General features: G+C 35.9%; 1 protein-coding gene across 3 annotated transcripts in view; it reads left to right on the top strand.

Annotated features, from left to right (window-relative positions):
- The window catches only part of SUSD6 (sushi domain containing 6), a 442,437-nt gene that overhangs the window by 110,205 nt on the left and 324,732 nt on the right, over positions 1 to 7,500 (top strand). The gene's annotated exons all lie outside the window — the stretch shown is intronic.

The following is a 7,500-nucleotide window of genomic DNA, read 5'->3' as shown; positions in this document are numbered from 1 at the left end:
TGAGTTACTGGAACATGATGCTGCAGGCAGTGACAGCGTGTCTCAGAACAACAGTTATTCATAGGAAAGAAACAAACATTTGTATGGAAAATCCAGTTTTGGGCTCCTGGTGACACCTGAATTTTGAACAGAGTACTGACCTGTTATTAAATAGTCTTTATTTGGGGAAAAGGGATATAAGCATTAAGATTTCCCTTAATGGTTTATGGTTAGAGAACAAAAACTGGAAAGTCAATCTTTATCTAATAATGACAGATAAATTAAACAAGATCTACTTTAAATGCAGAACGTGACTAGATAAGGATTGACTGATTGCACATAGTCTGCCTGTTGGTCAACCCATGGTTCTTATGTTGAATATAGACAACCCTAATGGAACCATCTCTGCAAGTGTGTCATTCTGAAATGCTTCAGATGATTTTGGGAAGTTTGGACTCCTCTTGCGTATCTGCACAACATAGCTATGATGTTACAGTAACCAGTTTGTAAGAACCTGCTTTTTACATTTGGATAAGCAAAAAGGAACAACATAAGCAGTAAAATAACTTATAAATATGTTAGTGTAAAAAACCTGACCCTATTTCACTAGCACTTTTTTTTTTATCTAAAACAGTGCAGATTTCATCAGACAAAATAATCGGACTTCACAATAGACACTTTTGTACTAATAGGTGTGATAAATGCAGCCAATAAAGTTTATCAAGTCCACCATTAAATGAATAGTTTATTAGTACAGCAACTAAATCTTGTTGCTTGCGCTGACGTCAAATACAAAAAAAATGTTTGTAAAAAAATGTATAAAAATGAATGTGGAATAGACAAGTGTTTGGCTGTTTTTATCACATGATTTGTTGGTATTAAAGTATCTGTTGTGAACAGTGGCTCTTTAGTCTAAAGCAATACAGACTTCCTCAGCTAAACGTGTTAAGCACCAAAATGAGATGCACACACTGCTTCAGAGTACAAAACAGCACCCCAGCAGAGGTAAAAACAGAGTTGCAAATAAAAGTAACACTGCACTGTTAAAAATAAAGAAATACAGCAACTCTGTTAGGTTTAGCGCATTATTCTCTTAATTCATAGACATCAGAACTCAATACTCTTAAAAAAAAAAAAAAAAAAAAAAAAAAAAACCTCCAATATTTAAAATTTCCTCAATCACGTGACTACGTTCTTAAAGTAACAGCACTTAAAATCACAACATCTAAGCAGACAATGTAACAAATAGATGCAATTCATATTATATTTATTTTATATTTTAAAATACTACTAATGTTGACATTTTCATTTAATCCAGGTACTGTGTAGGCATCCATTAAATTGTGCAATTTTAGTTTCATTCTTTCCAAGGTGGTTTTCCAGTAATCGCCCCCTAGATTAACAAATACTTTCTCAATACTAAAAACAGTAAAACTTGATATTTTGGATATGTGTATGTATTACGGTGGCCAGTGGCACAGCAGGTAGTGTTGTTGCCTCACAGCAGGAAGCTCTCCGGTTTGATTCTCTGCTGGGGTGCCTTCTTTTCAGAGTCTACGTGTCGTCCCTTTGTTTGCATGGGTTTCCTCCCACATTCCAAAGACATGCAGTAGGTGGATTGGACACTCTAAATTAGCAGTAGGTTTGAATGTGCATGGGAGTATGTGGTGAGGAAGAACTACCGCAAAAGGGCTAGCCACCCACCAGTGTAAACATTGGCTGTAGATGATTGTCGCTGTTGAAATGACACCCCGACTCCATGTGCAAAAGTGGGAAAAAAGGGGTTGTGGATGGATGAATTCTGAGTATGTGCTGATATGTTTAAAAAGGCATTATTAATATCAGCATTCCTGGTACCATACAATTGCTTGTATATTCTAGTTTTATGTTCTTAATAGTTTTCCCAGTGTGGAATGCCTGGCATGTTTTACAGCATGCTAGATAAATTACACCTGTAGACACACAATTGTAGTTTTTCCTTTTTCTGGGTATAAGGGCTAAGATCTTAGTATTGTCAGTCATCTTCTCATTAATATAAGGGCATTGTTTACATGCCCTACATTTCTTGTCCAACCCACCCCACCCTCTTTACACATCATATTATCTTGTTTAAGTCTGTCAGATATTCTTAAAGTGTAGACCTGTTTTGTTTATAAAGGTGAGGTCTTTACCAATACAATGATCATCTGTAATGAATGCTGTGAATACAGCCCAGTGGTTCCTCACTGTATCCTAGCTCTCCTTCTTTTTAGCAGTTAGTTTAATCATCGTAGATTTTTCAAACTAATTTGTTTGTATTCAAGCTTTCCCCAGTATTCATCTGCCTTTGCACAATGTGTATGCGGTATAACAGAAGTAACCAGGATATTTTACTGTGTATCTAAATTAATAACTGATAAAGTTCTACCATAACAACACAGGGTAGTGAGGGAAAGGAAGAGGAGAAATCGAATACCATCATGGAACTATCGAATAGAGAAAGCTATAAAGTAATTAAGACAAGAAGTGTCACTTTTAGAAGAATATAGAAGAGGGAACAGATAAAAAAGATAGACGTGATAAAAGCAATGCGCAGTATTAAAACAGACCAGGATCTATCATGCACTATCGCAAAAACTAAAAATCTCAGAACAGGTGGAAAAACTTAGAAGATACATAGATAAATATAAAGGAGCAGTACAAAATAAGCAATTTATTGATGACCCAAAAAAGTCTTTTAGAGAAATGGGAAACAAGGTAAAAGGAATTGAAAGGCCACCAAAAAAAAGAAGAAATGGATACATTTTGGAGAAGTATCTATGAAGATCCTGTGGAACATAACATAAAGATGCTAAATGGATTGAAAAAGTAGAAGAAAGAATAAGAAATTTAAAGGTACAGGATATGAAATGGAATGAAGCAACAGCCAGAGAGATTGAAACAAAGTTAAGAAAAGCCTCTAACTAGAAAACCCCAGGCCCAGATGCAGTACCTAACTTTTGGTTAAAAGTATTAACATCTTTACATGAAGATTTAGCCATGAGTAAGACGTATTTATACGTGCACCCCAAGCAGACACCAACCTGGCTAACAAAAGGAAAAACAGTGCTCCTACTTGCAAGCTGCCCTAAAACTTCTAGACCAATAACTTGTCTTCCGACGACATATAAGCTATGTATGGGAATTTATGCTGACAGAGTTTATAGTCATTTAGAAGAAAACTCAATTATGGCAGTAGAACAAAAGGGCAACAAAAGAAAGTCATATGGAACAAAAGTCATTTCTTGTTAAATAAAGTTATAGTGGAGAACTGTAAAAAAAAAAAAAAAAAAAAAAGGGAAGAATCTAAATATGGCATGGATTAACTACAAAAAAAGCATTTTGTACTCTCCCACATTCAAGGATAAGAGTGCTTAAAAATGTGTAAGATGCACCCTACACTGATTGACTACATTACAGTGACCATGAAACAGTTGCAGACCACTTTGCAATTAAGCCACGATAAGGAACAAATTATTATTCCAGGGATAAAAATTCAAAGGGAGATATTCCAGAGTGACTCTCTGTCACTGCTGCTAATCTGTTTTCTAATCTGTTTTCCCCTTAACCAATTAAGCTGTCTACTTAACAACTTAAGCCATGGCTATAGTTTGGCTCCTAGAAAACAAGAAAGTGTAAAGACTTCTCATCTTCTCTTTGTCGATGATTTAAAACTGTATAGCTCATCATATGAGGAACTGAAAGCACAACTGCATGTTGTCAAAATTTTTCCAGATGATACAAGAATGTCATTCTGTCTTGATAAATGTGCAAAAGCAACCTTTAAAGCAGGAAAACTGCAGTACCAGGAAAACGTCGGTTTGGGACAAGGATGTGATATAAGAACTTGAGCAAGAGGGAGTGTATAAATACTTGTGAAGTCATGAAGGATCAACAATAAAACATGAACAAATCCGAATAAAACTTGTTAAGGAATACTTTAGAAGACTTAAATTAATCCTGAAAACAGCGTTGACATCTAGGAACAAAATCCAAGCTATGAACCAATTTGCTCTTCCTCTGCTTTGGAGTGATTGACTGGCCCCAAAACGTGTTGGATAGGTTAGATAGGAGAAGGATGATGCTTCATGCTCACCATTTCATTTATAAAAGTCAGTGCATGCCAAGATTATATATTCTCCGTTCTGAAGGAGGGATGGGCCTCCTTGAAATTGATTTACATGTATAGATCTGCAATCGTGGGACTCCACACATCTGCTGACTTCACAATACCCAAACGTAGTGGAAGTTTTGAAACATGAGGAGAATAAATCTAAGATGACGTCTCTGTTTAATCTAGCAGGAGCATACCGGCATCAAGCATAAATGGAAATCAAACAAGAAGTAGATAAAAATCAGACAGCAATTGAATGTGCCTAAAAAACAAAAGAAAGAATATAAGGTGAAGGATAAGATGAGAAGGCAATAAATGTGGAAAAAGCATAAATATAGTTGCAAGTATAGAAAACTTCTGTAAGAACCTCATGTTGATCAGGAACGAATGCAGGAATGGTTAAAGAAAGGCAAATTCAAACCAAGAGATGAAAGGTTAATACTGGCGGACGAAGATAGTGGGCTGCTTACACATTGGTTTATAAAGTCCATTGAACATGTGGGAGAAACAGACAAATGTAGGTTTTGTAAAACCAAATTGGAAACAGTTGCACACCTCGTTGCTGGTTGCTACATATAATGGCAGAAGGACTGTATACTGAAAGGCATAGTAATGTGGGGAGACTGTTGCACTGGGGATTGTGCAAACATTATGGTACTGAAGTGGCTGAAAAACACTGGAAAAATTACCCACAAAGCATCATGGAGAATGAAGTCTGCATGACATGGGATCATCCATTACCAACAGTTCAAAAAAAAGATGCTAGAAAATTGGATACAGTGGTCCAAGAAAAGAAGACAAGAGTAGCATTGATCATTGAAATTGCCACACCCAGTGACTACAGTGTCTGTGTACAGAGAGACACAAAGTCATAAAATTATCAGGATCTGCAGGCAGGAACGAGAGCATTGTGGAAGAAAGATACACAGACAGTTCCAATAGTAGTAGGAGCAATGGGTCTTATAAAAAAAGAATTTACAATCATATTTAGATATGTTACCAATACATGTAACTCCATACGAACTGTAGAAGGAGTCATTACTGGGCACATTACAGGTGCTGCGAAGAGCACTACTGGCTGGCATCAAAGAATGAAACAATACTAATTTCATGAACTTTAATCGTACTTTGACTTAGGAATGGGGTCCATTCCTGTCATGGTATTAGAAACCCAAAAGACTTTGAGAAATTAAAAACAAATAAGTAACGTGTACTTCATTCATTGACAGTTGCACATGTTGCTCATTATCCATTAATACTACTTGACTAGTAAGCCCACTCCATAATCACAATCCATCCCCCACTGTACTTTTTCCAGAGTCTTATAGTTATATTGCTAGTAAGTTCATTTACTGTGTTCCTTTCAGTAGATGTAAAATTATAATACCTATGCACGTGGCCTTGTTAATGTAATTGTCTAAGATCCTTGAAATTACGTTATGGAGGGGAGACTTACAGCAGCTGTATCTCACTAATTGACTATTCACTTCACATTTTTGTCACCAAATATCATGCCCAAGTTTCATTTTCTCACAAATAATTTTAATTCTATAGTAGAACTCACTAAAGCCATTCTGCACTCTAAAACAGGCTGAAGTCCTTTTTCAAAAATATGCCAGTGCTATTTGGTAACATCATAGCTCCTAAAATTGTACACCTCGAAGTTATTTTATCTTTTTTTATTTATAACTCCATCTTAGCCCTTGACCCTTTTGCTTGCTGTTGAACCCTTGAACATTTCAGTCGGGCAGCCATCTCCAACCTTGCTGCAGTTGTGTTTCATCATTGGTCCATTGCACCTTCATGTTCTTCCAACCTGGAAGATCTCCTCAATACTCGTTTCTCTAAAGATTTTTTCTTCTCATTACCATCATTGTTAATGTCATTGTTGTAACGTAAAACACTGCCGTCTTTGTTGTGATTTCTGTTTTACTGGACGAAATGTTTGTGTTTGTAATTCAATTCATTATGTGTTAACTTTTTATCCTTTCTCTTACATTAATTTCTTGGCACTTAATGTCTGTTTAGTTGTACACGTTCTCACAGATGTTTTTATACTTCTCAAACAAAAGATGTGTTACAACTGATTTAATGTCAGTTTCATTTTTCTTTTTCATTTTCTCTGTCTGTATCCTGTTGTCCTTGACTAATACTTTCATAAAAGCACATCCCTGTAGATCAAAAAACTCAGTTCCTGGTGAAGCAAAAAGCCAAAATCTCAGCCCTTTTGGAAAATTGATTCTATTACTTTTTTTTCTGTTAAAACTTTCATGTATATGTCTCACATTTGGTTGCTTAACATTTTTTAGTTTTTTTTTTTTTAATACTTGGAGTGATTGGTTGTTTGCTTTTTAGACTAAAGTGCTAATAAAGTTGTGTTGGGTTTCTTAAAGTATTTTGTTATGTTTTTGCATTTCTTAGGGCTGAATATCATATGACTCATCTGTAATACCCTTTTGAATACTGTACCGATTTGTCCATATCTAGGTTGAACTCTAGTTCTTGCAGCATCTAGAAGATTTATTTTAGTTTATGGAATTAAAAAGGTAATTGCTTTTCTTCACTAAAGAGTGCAGGCATTATTAGCTTCATTTGCAGTCTTTGAGTTAATGAGGAAACTTGTATTTGTCCATTACAAAAATTACATCAATCCTGATTTCTACAGCAGTATGCCAGCATAGTAACAGTGGTAAAGTCTGCATGTGTGTATTATACATACATACATTGTGTCTTTCGGCTTTTCCCGGTTAGGGGTCGCCACAGCGGAACTCCGGTCTGCTAATAATTGGCAGTAGAGTTTTACATGCTGGCTTGCTGTGCCTAATGCACAACCTTCAACGAAGGAACACCTGTTCACGCAAGTCGCCACACAGAAGACGCTCTAACTGAGAATCGAACTGGCAACGTCTAACTGTGAGGCAGCAACGCTACCGCAGCACATTATATATAGTTTTATTATCAAATGCGCGAAACTTGGAAGGTAGAATCATACAGTACCACAACCTTACCAGGAAGTTGGTTTGACGAAAACCAGCATGCCCGAAATATACACCGAATATTGAAATTCCCTACCACTGCAGACCCTGGATCAGGAGCTAATGTGGTGGTGGTGCTGGGGGGGGGGGCAAGTTCAAACAGTCGGTAATGTCTGTATTCATCATTCTGTCAGTAGGCAGGGTTCACGCAGCAGGACTCAACATTCCAAGTGTCGAACATTTGATAGTAACTCTATATACATAAATACACACATACACATATGTATATAATTGTATATATAAATGTCTATTTATTTGTCTTTATAAGTAAGTATGAATAATTTTGTGTGTGTGTATGTGTGTGTATATATATATATATATATATATATATATATATATATATATATATAATAA

The sequence above is a fragment of the Protopterus annectens genome, chromosome 6.part0 (genome assembly GCF_019279795.1).
Source record: "Protopterus annectens isolate FY-2018-M chromosome 6.part0, PAN1.0, whole genome shotgun sequence".
Lineage (NCBI taxonomy): Eukaryota > Metazoa > Chordata > Ceratodontiformes > Protopteridae > Protopterus > Protopterus annectens.
The sequence above is the reverse complement of the archived record's forward strand: the minus strand, read 5'-3'. Positions and strand labels throughout refer to the sequence as shown.